The sequence below is a fragment of the Ochotona curzoniae genome, unplaced genomic scaffold (assembly GCF_017591425.1).
Source record: "Ochotona curzoniae isolate NIBS_2020 unplaced genomic scaffold, NIBS_Ocur_1.0 contig_64, whole genome shotgun sequence".
NCBI classification, from domain to species: Eukaryota; Metazoa; Chordata; class Mammalia; order Lagomorpha; family Ochotonidae; genus Ochotona; species Ochotona curzoniae.
In genome coordinates this window covers 53,214,721-53,229,030 of record NW_024466502.1, presented here as the reverse complement: position 1 = coordinate 53,229,030, position 14,310 = coordinate 53,214,721, and the positions used below count along the sequence as shown (strand labels likewise).

Below are 14,310 nucleotides of genomic sequence, written 5' to 3'. Positions count from 1 at the left end.
TACTGACACTACCTGTGCCATCCCAAGCTGAGCAACTATTACAGTCAGTAGCCTTTGCGATAAGCCTCACCTTGAGAATGCAAGGAATTGTTTTTATGGGCAATAGAAATTCCTATTCTGAAAGTTTCTAAAAGCATTGAATTTCACCTCAAGGGTAGAAAGGTGCCTGTAAAAACATTCAGATTATATAGTACAAAAGGGTATTTCTTAGAATTATTGAAACAATGCTCAAAGAATGTTACACATTTATCTAGTCCCACACATCTCACCTTTAGACATTGTAAGGTGAAGAGTTTGTCTTTGAATTAATTAAAACTGTTATTGCCATTCATTTAGGTCGCTCAGATATCTATTCCTGTCAGCATATTTCCCAGTTCTTTGGCTGATTTCCATCGCAGAGAAATTAGGCCTGACCGTTAAATCCAGTATTAGAAAAGTTTGTTCAGCCACTTTACTTAGGTTCTACGCAACAATGGAATCTCTTAAGGACTGAGAGGAAGCGTGCTGTGAGGGATGCTTGCAAAGAGACATAGACTTTAGCAGTTATTTTGAAATAGGAACTTAGAGATTTCTCTTAACTTGACCTCAGTATTTTCACGCAACCTTTCCTATTTTTTTTTAAAGATTTATTTTATTTTTATTACAAAGTCAGATATACAGAGAGGAGGAGGAGAGACAGAGAGGAAGAGCTTCCATCTGATGATTCACTCCCCAAGTGAGCGCAACAGCTGATGCTATGCCGATCTGAAGCCAGGATCCAAGAACTTCCGGGTCTCCCACGCGGGTGCAAGGTCCCAAAGCCTTGGGCCGTCCTTGACTGCTTTCCCGGGCCACAGGCAGGGAGCTGGATGGGAAGTGGGGCTGCCAGGATTAGACCCGGTGCCCATATGGGATCCCGGGCGTGCAAGGCGAGAACCTTAACCACTGCGCCACTGCGTCGGGCCCAACCTTTCCTATTTTTAACTGTGATAATTTATGGTTATATTCTGGCTGTTTTTCTGCATTAATGAACTGTTAATGATTTTATGTAAATCAGTATGTCTTCCAGTGAACTGTGCACACACTACAACATTTTAAAAATGAGACACATTTTGATCAGATTAGAATATACATCTAAGTGCAAAATTTATGTATTATGAATTTGTACATTTCTGTTTGATATGTGCATATATTTTGATGTATATATCTTTATATTTTTATATTTGGATCTTAAATTTTAAGTGTTTTCATTTATTTTGTTCTTGAAATGACAATTTAGATGTCCTGAAATTTTACAAGTAGGAAAATCAAGATATGGGACTAAAATGAGCTTCACTATTGCCACATCACCTCAAGGTCCTCTGCTTTAAACATTTCTCAAGTTTCCCTGTGTTTTTTCATTGTTGAATGGAATTTACAGATTGTCTTCCCATGGGGTTAGATTCCATTATGTCTGATACATTCTTACATACATTTCTAAGGAATTTTGTGAAAATGTTTTCCTGCAGTCCTTTTGGAAGGTATTTCCCAATGAGGACCATGCTTTGTTTTCTTAGATGGTCAGTTTGCATGATTTTGTTTCTAGGAATATTTAAAACAATATTCCTTCCACTTAGAATATCTTTTCAGTTTGCCTGGAACAATTGCCTAGTAGCTAAATCCTTGCCTTGCATCCACCAGGATCCCATACGGATGCTGGCTCGTATCGCTATTGCTTCACTTCCCAGCCAGCTCTCTGCTTGTGACCTGGGAATGTGGTGGAGAATGGCCCAAAAGCCTTGGGACTCTGCACCCATAAGGGAAACCTGGAAGAAGCTCCTGGCTGCTGGCTTCGGATTAGTTTAACTCTGGCCATTGTGGCCACTTGGGGAGTGAACCAGCAGATGGAAGATCTTTCTGGCTCTCTTTTTCTTTGTAAATCAGGCTTTCTAATATAAAAATCTTTTAAAAAATCTTTTCATTGACAGACTATGCTTGTCACAATATATATATTCACACAATGGCTTAATAACAAAAAGATGTATAAACATAGTATGTATACAAGCGACAGGACACAATAATTATAATGAAGCTGCAAAATTCCTATCATGTAGTGATATCAGAATTGTGGTGACAATATAGTGCAGTGTATTCCTCACATGTCTGTGGTGATGTTTTTGTAAGCCACCCTGCCATATGTGTAAAAGTGTGACACATAATGCTAGATACATGTTGTAGACTTATTAATAAATGTTACCAATTTAGGTATTTACAATGTTAATATTAGCTCATGTTAAATCTTTTATTATTATTTATTGGTATACTCCTGCTAATATTAAAGAATGTTTACTACAAGACAGTATGTTTTATAACCCTGGAAGCAGGTTCATATATCTTTAGTTTATTGTGTTGCATATTTATATCGAATTCATATCAAGTGATTGACCTACCTGTGTAAATCCATCCTATGATGTTCATACAATGATGAGGTTACCTAATAATACATATCACAGAATGTTTTGCTGTTGTTAAGCAATGCTTTACTGCATATACATACTAATATTAAGTGCAAATACAAGTCTCAGACAACAAACTGGTGGTCAATAAATGCACCCCCTTTATGTATGTATGTATGTATGTATGTATGTATGTATTTTTGCATCTGAGCTTAATTCTGCTTGGAGGTCCCACTCTTCTGAGTAGTAGACATTATATCGTCATCTATTTAGCCCTCTTCTGTCCACTGCCAGGTTGTGTTCATAATTGAGGAGTGGGTTGGGGAAAGCAGTGTGGCTTTACTATATTCAGATATGGATACTGCATAGTCATACACAAACTCCATTTGACCATAAGAGGTACTTATTCTAGATTTTCTACTCCACAGCTGTAGCTCCTCTTTGATGTTTTGCATGCTAAAACTGAGACACTGGGTTCTTCTAAACTGTCAAGCATCTACTGGTCACAGGCCAGAATTTTCCTAACCTCAGTCTCTGAAATTCTAGCCCATTTCTTTTTGTTTGTTTTGGTTTGTTTTTAGCTCTCCCCTCCCTCACTGAGCCCAGGGACTAATTGGATAACTCAGGCTATCTAGACAACCATCTTTAGGATTTTGCCATCATGTACTTCTTGTGTCTTTTACCCATTCTCTCCTGTTTCCTCCAGTTACTGCTTCTTTAAATAGTTCACCTGATAGGGGAGGGTTGGAAAGTGAAAGATGTAAGGAATAGCATAACCAGTAATGAAGTGAATATGGGAAGAATAAATATGATAGGGCAGGACTTGGGATTATGTTGAGGGGGATGTGCTTGAATGTTGGTGGGTGAACTGGGGGTCTGTTTGAAGGAGGAAGGAGTTTGTAAAATGTTGAATAGGTCAATGATAGTATGAAGTTTGTAACTAGAGAATTTCTGCAGCACTGGGGAATCTTTCAAAATTGTTTAGCACGAAGTGATATTGCTGTGGTTTGGATATGAGTTTGAGAATTCCCCGAATGATGATGATTCAAGGTTTCGTGCCTGGAATGGTGATATGGAACCTTTGGGAGTTAAGGCCTGGTGGGAGATCTTTAGGATACTGGGGATTTGAGGTATTCCCTATGCAACCTGTTTTCAATTCTGATGTAGTCTCTCAAGAACAGCTAGAGCCTACGCTGCCTGCCTCCCAGCTTCCAGGGTAGGCAGCTGGCCTGTCCCTTGCTCTTGCTCTGTAATCTTCTGTGGAGACTTTGCCAGATACTGCATCATGCTGTTTGGACTTCTAATCTACAAAACTGTGAGCTCAATGAATTCCTATTTTCATTATAAGTGGCTTGTCTTGGATATTTTGTGATAGTGATGAAAAGCTGATTATAACAGTTATCCAAGAAATAAGATAGGGCCCGGCGCAGTGGCACAGTGGTTAAGGTCCTCGCCTTGAACGCCCGGGATTCCATATGGGCGCTGGTTCTATCCCTGCAGCCCCGCTTCCCTTCCAGCTCCCTGCCTGTGGCCCGGGAAAGCAGTCGAGGACGGCCCAAGCCTTGGGACCCTGCACCCGCGTGGGAGACCCAGAAGAGGCTCCTGGCTTCGGATCGGCATAGCATCGGCCGTTGTGCTCACTTGGGGAGTGAATCATCGGACGGAAGATCTTCCTCTCTGTCTCTCCTCTCTGTATATCCGCCTTTCCAATAAAAAAATAATAAAAATAAATCTTTAAAAAAAAAGAAATAAGATAGATTCAAGACAGTGTATTGAAGCATTTGATACGGGTTTGTGAAGAATGGAGAACACAAATACAACTGTGGAAACATAATTGCGATAAAGGTGAGCTCTTTTTTGTGGAAGTTCTTTTTTTTTTTTTTTAAGATTTTATTTATTTTTATTGGAAAGTCAGATATACAGAGAAGAGGAGAAAGAGAGAGGAAGATCTTCCTTCCGATGGTTCACTCCCCAAGCGGCCGCAATGGCTGGAGCTGAGCCAACCCAAAGCCAGGAGCCAGGAGCTCATCTGGGTCTTGCATGCGGGTGCAGGGTCCCAAAGCTTTGGGCTGTCCTAGACTGTTTTCTCAGGCCACAACCAGGGAGCTGGATGGGAAGTGGGGCCACTGGGATTAGAACTGGGGCCCGTATGGGAACCCTGGCGCATTCAAGGCGAGGACTTTAACCATTATGCTATTGCACCGGGCCCATGGAGGTTCATTCTTAGAAATATGGCATTTCTATGCAACTTTGAGACATTTAGCACAAGCTAGAGGTGTGAGATAGGAGTTTAAAAGAGAGAGAAAGCCTAGTGTGTATAGGTTAAAAAAATATAATGATTGATTATTGTCTAGATTGTGGGCAGAGGAAAACAAGATAAGCTTATTTTGAAATAGTGAGTAATGGTGAGAAACAGCAAGAGATGCAAAATTAGATCGAAGTGGTATAGAAGCCCAGGAGAGTTTCCAAACAAGAAAGAAATGAGTAGGATCAAATGTGCTGAGCCAGGTTTCTAGGATTCTGCTGGTTTCAGGATACAGAGTAATCACAATTTGGAACACTGAAGTTCCTTTTAAGAATGTATAAACATTGCTGGTAATGTGGTGTTTCAGGCTAATTCTCTACTAGTATCACCATTATTTCGTATGGACATTGGTTTATGTTCCTGCTGCTCCACTTCCAATTCAGTTCCCTGCTTGTGGCATGGGAAAACAGCACAGGATGGCTCAGGTTTCCTGGCCCTGCACCCACGTAGGAGACCTGGAAGGAACAGCTGGATCTTGGCTTCAGATCTGCTGAATGCCAGCCGTTGGTGCCATTTGGCAATGAACCAGCAGATGGAAGGCCTGTCTTTGTAAAATCTGTTCTTCAAAAAAAAGAAAGAATAACTCTTTTGAAAATATGCGAAACTGCTCCAACAAGCATTATTGATCTTTGGAAAGTATGGAGAATTTTTTTCATTTATTGATCTCATGCCACTGTTGCCTGGGGGAGTTGCCTTGTGTCTTAGTCCATTTTATATTGCCTTAGCAAAGTGTCTGACACCATACAGTGTTGAAGGCAGAGTTTATTGGTTCATGATTCCAGAAGTACAGGAGCATGGCGCTGGCATCCCGAGTGAGCTTCCTGCTTGTATCACGAAAGAGTAGACACATATATCATAGTGATCTTAAATCTATATACATGAAACATGTGAGGTTATTTCCCTTTTATAAAATTTTTAGAAAATATATATAAATACTGAAATCATATTGTTCTTACATTTTTGGGGGGAGTGGCTTATTTTATCAAACTTCCTTGATAAATTGTTGCACAATATAAGATTTCATCCTTTTTATGACTGGGTAGTATCACATATTATGTAATATATGATATCTATTTATATACCATTTTTCCATCAGACTCATCCAATGATGGGCACTTAAGTTATTTTCACCTGTTAACCATTGTGAAAAAAATCTGAAATATACATGACAATTGGGAAATATTTTCAACAGTATTTCCATTTCCATTTGGTATGCACTCAGCAGTGGGACAATTATATTTGTAGCTTTTTCTGGAACCTCTGTACTGTTTCCCACAAAACCTGTACTAATTTATACATCTTTTTTTTTAAAAAAAATCAGTATCATCTTTAAATGTGTTTTGGATTACCTTTATGTTTCAGGTTATTGGTGGCATAATATTATGACGGAACATAACAGAACATCACTTAGACCTTTTAGATTTTCAGTTGGAAGCAGCAGGAGCAAGGTTTAGGTTTCCCTCCTTCCTTGGGAAGGAGATAAAATTAATTCTTCAAAAAACAACGCTTTGTAAGAGCAAGGGTGTTTCAAAGTGAAGGGTATATGTAGATATTGGGTGGGAAGGAAGCTAGACCTATGTTGACCGTCAGCTATTATGTGTCTGCTCAGTATTCAAGTGCCCTTCTTTTGGAACACGAACCTCCAAAGTGTGATGAATCGGTGAATGGGAGGCCTCAGTGGTTGGAATGACCAGGTATTCTCTCCCCTACTGAGAGATGCTTCTTTTATCCAGGCTTGAACATTTAAACATTCCTGGGAATGTGACATGAAAATTCATATTTGACTGAGGAATGAGTCTAGGGGCTAGTTTGAGGATAACACAGCATTCAGCAATCCAGCAAAAGCAGCAGCTCCTGTCAACTTCTGAGAACAAGGGCATGAAATGGTCTGATAGTGGCATGTGTGAGCTGCTAGTGGTAAGCAGTTAGTGGCATTGTAACAGATTGCACATGGCACCCCACTCTACTCTGACCCTGCCTGTTTTCACATTAACTTGAATCCTCTGGCCTTCCTGCTGATTGAACTAAAGACACAGTATGCTTTTAGTAAACAATTTTTCTGCTTGCTTAAATCAGTTGTATTTTCTCTCTGTTGCTTCTAACAAAGAGTATTGACCTTTAGATGACTGACTCATGGATAACATTTGATTTCTATGAACAGTGTGCCACAATACACAAAGAACTAAGGAAAATAGTGAGGGCTTCCTAGGAATCATTTTTACTTTTTTATAGTCATTTAGTTTTTCACAGAAAATAGAAAAACATAGAAAAATGGAATCTTCCGTTAATGGAAAATTATACCTTCTCAAGGAGACACGTATTTATGGGTGAAGGAGGATATTGTATACTTCTCTTGCATGTTCGGTGTCCAAAGTTCTGCCTTTCGTCTCTAGCTTCCAGTATGGGCTCTTTGTCCTTCTTTTAGCAGTCTAAATTCACTGCTGGATGGGGCTTCCCTGGGAAGGGCAATAGAGAAGGAACTGAGTGCTTTAGAGCCTGCACATCAAGTGGGGAGAGAGACAAGGACATCATTGTCCTCTGACCTTCAGGAGGAGCCTTGTCAACATCAGACTTGTCAACAGTGAGGGTTAATCTCTTCCTGGCATATCCCTTTCATGTTAAAATGCAGAAATAGTTTCTGTCACCATGCTAACTTCAAGTCTCATTTTAGAAAGCCCCAATTTGTTATTCACAGGCTCCAGACATAGGCAAGATTGTTGACACAGAACAAACACCCCTCTACCAAAATCTCCTTTGCAAACATCAGAAAGGGAGGGAGCCATCCTTTGTGGAGTGGACAAAACACAGTGAGCCTTCTCGGAATTATCCTGTCAGAATTGCTAAGCACCCAGAGTCTGGCTCTTTGAGTCGCGCTTGGAATGTATTGGCTTCTATTTTGATTTCAGTGAAAATCTTCACAGAATTGGGCAGCCTGAAAGCAGTTCACGGCTCAGCTTCAAATCCTTGCCCAGGACTAGCGAAGGGCAAAAGCCTCACTGCACTGCTCTCCTCAGCTCGTACCCAGTGCCAGCTACCTGGGTGAGCCTGCTCATTCCCTAGAAAATGAAGTAGATAAAACAGCAGGATGCCGTTACTGCAATCATTCTTCTCGGCTGTGTCTAGAGTGATGCACAGAGATGTATTTTGTTGGGAAATTCAAGGGTGGCAAAATAAGAAACAGCTTACATCAGGTTTCTAAATACATAACATTGCACCATAGCTTCCTGGGGAAAATGCAGAGAGGGAGAGGAGGCAAAATAATAATGACTTTTAGTCAGTGGAAGGCATCCATGTCCAACAGCCTGTCAGGAAGCAAGACAGGTGGGCCTGGCTCACCACCTGTGCTGAGGGCTGGTACTGGGCTTTCATTAAAATTACTACAGAGAGTGGAGGAGAGGAAAGCCCAGTAGGCACAGTAGAACAGCTGGGCCATTTGTCTGGCCAGTACAAAGCTATGTTTTTTTTTTTTTTTTTCAAAATAAATCCACCATAGATAGCACCACGTTAAAAAAAAAAACCAACTTATGTGCACTAAGAAAGCATATGCTGAGATTTATAAATACATGTTATGTACTCTGTGTCTTCATTGCCAATATCTAGGATTTATGATGTCATGTTAAGGTTGCTTGTGCAATGGCCTAGAAAAGAGAACCAAAGTGACATTTTAGAACATCATCAAGAGGACAGGAGGATGTGGATATAAGTGGTCAGTACCCCTAGCACCATGTCGGTCACATTCTATCAGGGCTACCAGACAGCAAAGTTGCTGCAAAAGCAGGTCATGCTTCACAGAGGTAATGTGATTGGTGAGAATCCCCAGTTGGTTGTGAGTTACAACTGCATCATAAATCAAGTCATTCTCAGTCCTTTGCTCTATTTAGTGGGGACACAGTATCCTATTTGTTTCCCAGGGCTGCTGTAAGAAACGACTACAAACCCAGTAAGTGAAAATCTTCAGCATTTACCATATAGCTGTTCTAAGAGCTCTGAAGTCCCAAATCACTTTTGCTGGGCTAAAACCAAGATGTCATTGGGGCTGACTCCTTCAGAGGTTCCCAGCAGATCTATTTCTGTGTCTTTGCTTTGCCCCGAGGACACCTGCATTCCTTGGTGCATGTTCAATTCCAGGACCACTCCAACTTCTTGCTTTTATCCAACCATCTTCCACTGTAATCTTTTGAAAATTTTAAAAATTTTACTTATTTTGAATGGAGATGGCTAGATGGGGAGAGGGAGAGAGGGAAGAAGAGTGAGAGCAAGAGTGAGAAGGAGCGAGAGAGAGAGAGAAAGAGAGAGAGAAAGAAAGAGAGCAAGCAGCTTCTGTCTGCTGGTTCACTTTTTGAATATCCAAAATGGCTGAACAGGAGAAATTGGCATGTAAGCTGGGTCTCCTACATGGATGGGAATGATTCTACTTCAGCTGCGCTACTTCCTAGAGTTCAAATCATTTAAGAAAAGATCAGGAGGAGAGCCAGGACTTCAACCCAGACACTGCTGTATGGGATGCTATGCCTCCCTCTAAAATCAACCCACTGTTATCATTGGTCCCTGTCAGATGATCCAAATAATTTCCCACTTCAAGATAATTAAATTAAAAACACCTTTTTTCTGTCTGAAGTACTATATTCCAAAGTTCCAAAGAGTCATTCATGGTTATCTTTGGGAACAGTTGTTTCATCTGCCACATCACTCCACCTTTCTGTATCCTTTCTCTAGACTTTAGAAACCAAACAAAATAGAAGCCTTAAGGACTCAAACCATGAAGTCACAAGTAGGGAAGATGGAAGCAGTTCTCTCCACTTGATACAGAACTTTCACTTCTCTCTATTCTCCTGGCCCCTGGATAAGTGAAGGGGCCCCTGTTTTATAGGTTAGCAAAGGAGAGTTGAAGTACTTTGGTCAGTATAATGATTGAGTCTTAATACACTCCTGCTGGTGCTAAGTCGTATTGAGTAATGGTGTTTACCACAATGTTTCACGGTGCTTTGGTTCCAGATTTTCCTTATTCACAGAGCAGATGGTTTCATTTGTTCCTTCCTTCATGTTCTTCCCTTCTATCTCCATGGCAAGAGACATGAGAACATTTGCCCCAAGCCTACTTGTTTGTTTGACTTTGTATCCTCAGGGTGTGCCAGTAGACACAGAGTGCATGGTAAAGAAAACGTATTCATCATCTGAAAGATACTCTTTAATGAAGAAGCCAACTCACAGCAAGGAGGTACTTGTTACCAAAGGCAGGGCAGTAAGGAGACCTCATGAGACAGAAGGCCATCACCATGCAGAGTTTAGTCCTTTCTGTGCCAGCCACACAGGTTAAGCATGTCTCTCTCCAAAATTCATTCCTGGTGAGTGATTGGAAGAGTGAGTAAAAATATTTACAAATTGTATGACCTTTACCAATTTTCAAACATTCTGAAAACCTGACATTATATTTTATTAAAAATAAATATAGTAGGTACTCAATAAATGTTTGCAGAGTGTTAAGTGAATGAATGAATCATTGGTTGATTGCTTCCACCTGGAAAATAAATGAAGCATGTTTTTATTTGTTCATGTTTGCTCTATCTCCGTTCTGTGATTATTTAAAGAGTCATTTAACTTCTAAAGTTGGGCTAAGCAAACTTAGGACTATGACTAAAAGGGACTGGATTTGATTTGCTTAGGAGACAATATTGAGATAAGTATTTTTTCTAATCTAAGTATGGCCTTCAAGAATGTTTGAAATGAGTAATAAAGTTTCTTCAACCAATCCACTCTTTTCTTTTAGTATATTGTTTTATGACACAGTTTAATAGGCACTGGGGTTTCTCATCTCCCTCCCTAAGGTCCTTCCACTCCCCACTGATTTCCCCTCTGTTTTTTTTTTTAAAGATTTATTTATTTTTATTACAAAGTCAGATATACAGAGAGGAGGAGAAAAAGAGAGGAAGATCTTCTGTCCGATGGTTCACTCCCCAAGTGACCACAACAGCCGGTACTGCGTGGATCTGAAGCCAGGAACCAGGAACCTTTTCCGGGTCTCCCACATGGGTGCAGGGTCCCACAGCTTTGGGCCATCCTCAACTGCTTTCCCAGGCCACAAGCAGGGAGCTTGATGGGAAGTGGAGCTGCCGGGACTAGAACCAGCATCCATATGGATGTCTTTCCTGAACACTCATAAGTTCTTCATGCTGCCATTGAAGTGTCTCCTGACAGCGTAGGCATGAGCAGTGTTGGAGAGTCCAGCATCCTAGTGTGAGGACATCTTCAGCCGTTTCCCTGGGACTCCATCCTGATTCTCTATGCATAGAGACTTACTGCTCTATTTTTCCACCTCTGAACATGTCAGTTTCTGCTACACTTCTATTATCCATCCCCTTAAATACAGAGCCAGTGTACACAGTTCCACAACAGGGAGAAAAATAGTACTTTCATCAACATGAAGTTAATGAACATGAGACAAAAGTGTGTCACCAGAGTGGTGAAAAACAATATCAAGAGCCTTCGTGTAGGAATAGATGCTAGTGCATGATCCAAGTGGTACTAAAGAAATTACACTAAAAATTACAATTGTTTCTCTTGAGATATAACAGTGATAAAAGGGATAGTAACAATCTAAGGTGTTTACAAGCCATCAGTCTATTATGGATGATTGATTAATGAATTGCATCTAAGAACTTGTTGAGAAAGATACAAATATAACTTGGAAGTGCAAAAAGGAAAAGTTCACATAAAATGTAATTAGAATTACCACCCTAAAACTGAAGTTGAAGCAAGAGTCATTTTCTGAGAAGATGTGCAGAACATCGCATAGCCTTGTGAGCCCTGAGCAACACAAGGCACGGTCTCTTAAACTTAGATCTGAGTCTGTCTTCATTCCTTAGTAGAAATGCACTGCATTGATTTTCCTTGATTCCTGGTAGTCTGGTCTCTGTTACATCATTGAATTGTGGGGTTACATGTGTGTTTATTCTCTTTTTATTGTTGTTGTGTATTTTTGATGGATGTTATATGTATGATATCTGACCTTTTGGGATTGGCTCATTTCCCTTCGCATAATGGTCTCCAATTCAGCCTATTTGGCTGCAAATGATTGTATTTCAATCTTTTTAATATCCAAGTAGTATTCCATTGAATAGATGAACCACAGTTTCTTTATCCAGTCCTCTGTTCATGGACATCCAGGGGCTTCCATGTTTTTGCAATTATTGATTGTGCTGCAATGAATATAGTGGTGCACATTGCTTTCTCATGTATCAGGTCATTTGGATATATTCCTAGAAGTGGGATTTCTGGGTGTTGTTGTAGGTAAATTTTTCAATTGCCTGAGTATTCTCCTTACTGACTTCCATTGAGGCTCTACTACCTGTAATTCCTCCAGCAGTGGAGTGGGCTTCCTTTATCCCTAATCCTCACCTGCAGGTATTGTTGACAGTTTTCTGTATGTGGGCCATTCTCACTGGAGCTAAGTGCAACCTAAGTGCTGTGGTTACTAGAATTTCCCTTATTGCTAGGAAGCTTGAGCATTTTTTTGTATGCCTGTTAGCCTTTTGGATCTGTTCCTTTGAAAAGTGTCTCCCATATCCTTCATCCATTTCTTGACTGGCTTGTTATTGTTTTTCTGGAGTTCTTTGTATAATCTGGATACTAGCCCCCTATCTGTTGTGTAGTGTGCACAGATTTTCTCTGTTGGTTGCATTTTTACTTTGTTGATTATTTTCTTTGCTGTGCAGAAGCTTCTTAGTTTGATGTAGTTCCATTTGTTTATTTTGGTCTTGACTTCCTTTGCTTTTGATGATTTTTCTAGGACGTCAGTGCCTACACCTACATATTGCAGATCATTCCCTATTTTTTCTTCTAAATGTTTGATGGTTTCTGGGTGTAGATTTAGATCCTTTATCCATTTAGGTTTGATCTTTGTGTTTGGTGAAAGGTTGGAATCTTGTTTCTTAGTTCTGCAGGTTACTATCCAATTGTCCCAACAACACTTATTGAAGAGACCTTCTTTTTTCTCTCAGTCATTTTCTGTTTTCCTGTCAAAGATTTGATGGCTGTACACATGTTGGTTCCATTTTGGTGTTTCTGTTTTACTCCATTGATCTTCCTCTCTGTTTCTGTACCAGTATCAGGCTATTTTGATTACTGCCACCTTAAAATATGTCTGAAGTTCTGGAATTGTGATCCCTCCAGCTAGTTTCTTATTCTTAATGATCAACCAATACATTCTTTCAGTGACAAGCTTCATAGATCCTGGCTTCCTACGTAACACCTGTTTTTGAGATTGTGTTGCTGTTTTCACGAAGGTAAGTTGATACTCTGTGTGACATGTTTAGCACATGGCAAATGGGAAGTGTTCCAGTAAGCATCAGCAATAATTATTGGGGCATGTCAAAGCCTTTTGAAAACTACTATTCATTTTGATTGTTAGTTTTCATCGTACCTCTTTTCTGTTTAAATTGTCTTAGATTCTGAAGTTTCCAATTATTATTTTGGGGAATGAATAGACTTGTCTGTCAAAATTAGATACTTGGATATAAATGTTTCACTCCTATTCTAATGTCTCCGTAAATCTTTAATGCTCTTACTGCTTTCTAGTCACCATTCCAAAGCATCCCGTTTTGGATGTATCTTTCATGTATATGCCATTATCTTCTTATGAGTCCATAGTAAAACCATCTATAATCACACATTGTTTCGTTCCAGCACCCCCTACTCAATCACTGCTTAATAATTAACAAATCCAACTGATTAGGTAGAAGCATCATGACCATGACCCTGGATAACTGCCAGCTGGTTTAGGTTCTGGGCTTAGCAATACTGCTTACCAGCTGAGGATCTGTGGTTCAAAGAAGGCTGTGAATCCAGGGGGAAAGACTCAGTCCACAAGGAAATATTGGTATGTGCCTTCCAGAGGTTAAGCTTGGATAGAATTCTTTTATTCAGAGATGAAAGTAGATGTAATGATTTGTTTGTCTATATTGACTTTTTAACACCATATTTTCAGATTTCTTCTAAACATTTCTACTTCTTTGTGTGTACACATGGTAGGATTTGGAATTGGCAGCTGAAAACTTGCTTTCCCTGTTAGTTCATCCAATACATTGAATAAATGTGTCTTGGGAGTCTGCTTGTACTTTTGAAAATGAAAACATGGCACACTGCTGCTTTACCAAGTCTTCTAAGAGGCCACAAGATGGGGATGTTACTCCATAAACTTAGATCTTTTCATTCACTCTACAAATCAATATTGAATGCCTACTATGTACCTGGCATTGTGGTACACTTAAAAATTGCAGTGGCGAATAAAACAAACTGTTTTAATACAGTGTTCAAGAAGAAGGTCAGTGTTTAAACTGGATTTGGTGCTGTTAGCGTGGTGATGACACAAGTAAAAGGAGCCATAGGAATGCATGATAGGAACCCTAATCCCTATCTGGGGAGCATCTTGGAGGAGTTCATTGAAGGCTCCCTGGAGAAAAATGTATTTTGAGCAAGCATTTTGTAGGAACGGAGTTCTAATCTAAGCAGAAGAATGGCAGGTGGTGGGCAGGCTTGGTCATTTAAATGCCAAGTTTTCATTGATCTCTAAAGAGGCATAGGAATAGCGAGCAG

The 14,310-nt window shown here is 40.0% G+C and overlaps 1 protein-coding gene across 1 annotated transcript in view; it reads left to right on the top strand.

The window, feature by feature from the left end:
• RFC3 (replication factor C subunit 3) overlaps window positions 1-12,993 on the top strand; it is a 60,338-nt gene extending 47,345 nt beyond the window's left edge. Inside the window, exon 12 of the transcript XR_005884951.1 lies at window positions 12,931-12,993. The gene's annotated coding sequence lies outside the window, so the exon portion shown is untranslated. The remainder of the gene's footprint in view (window positions 1-12,930) is intronic.
• Window positions 12,994-14,310: the final 1,317 nt, after the last annotated feature.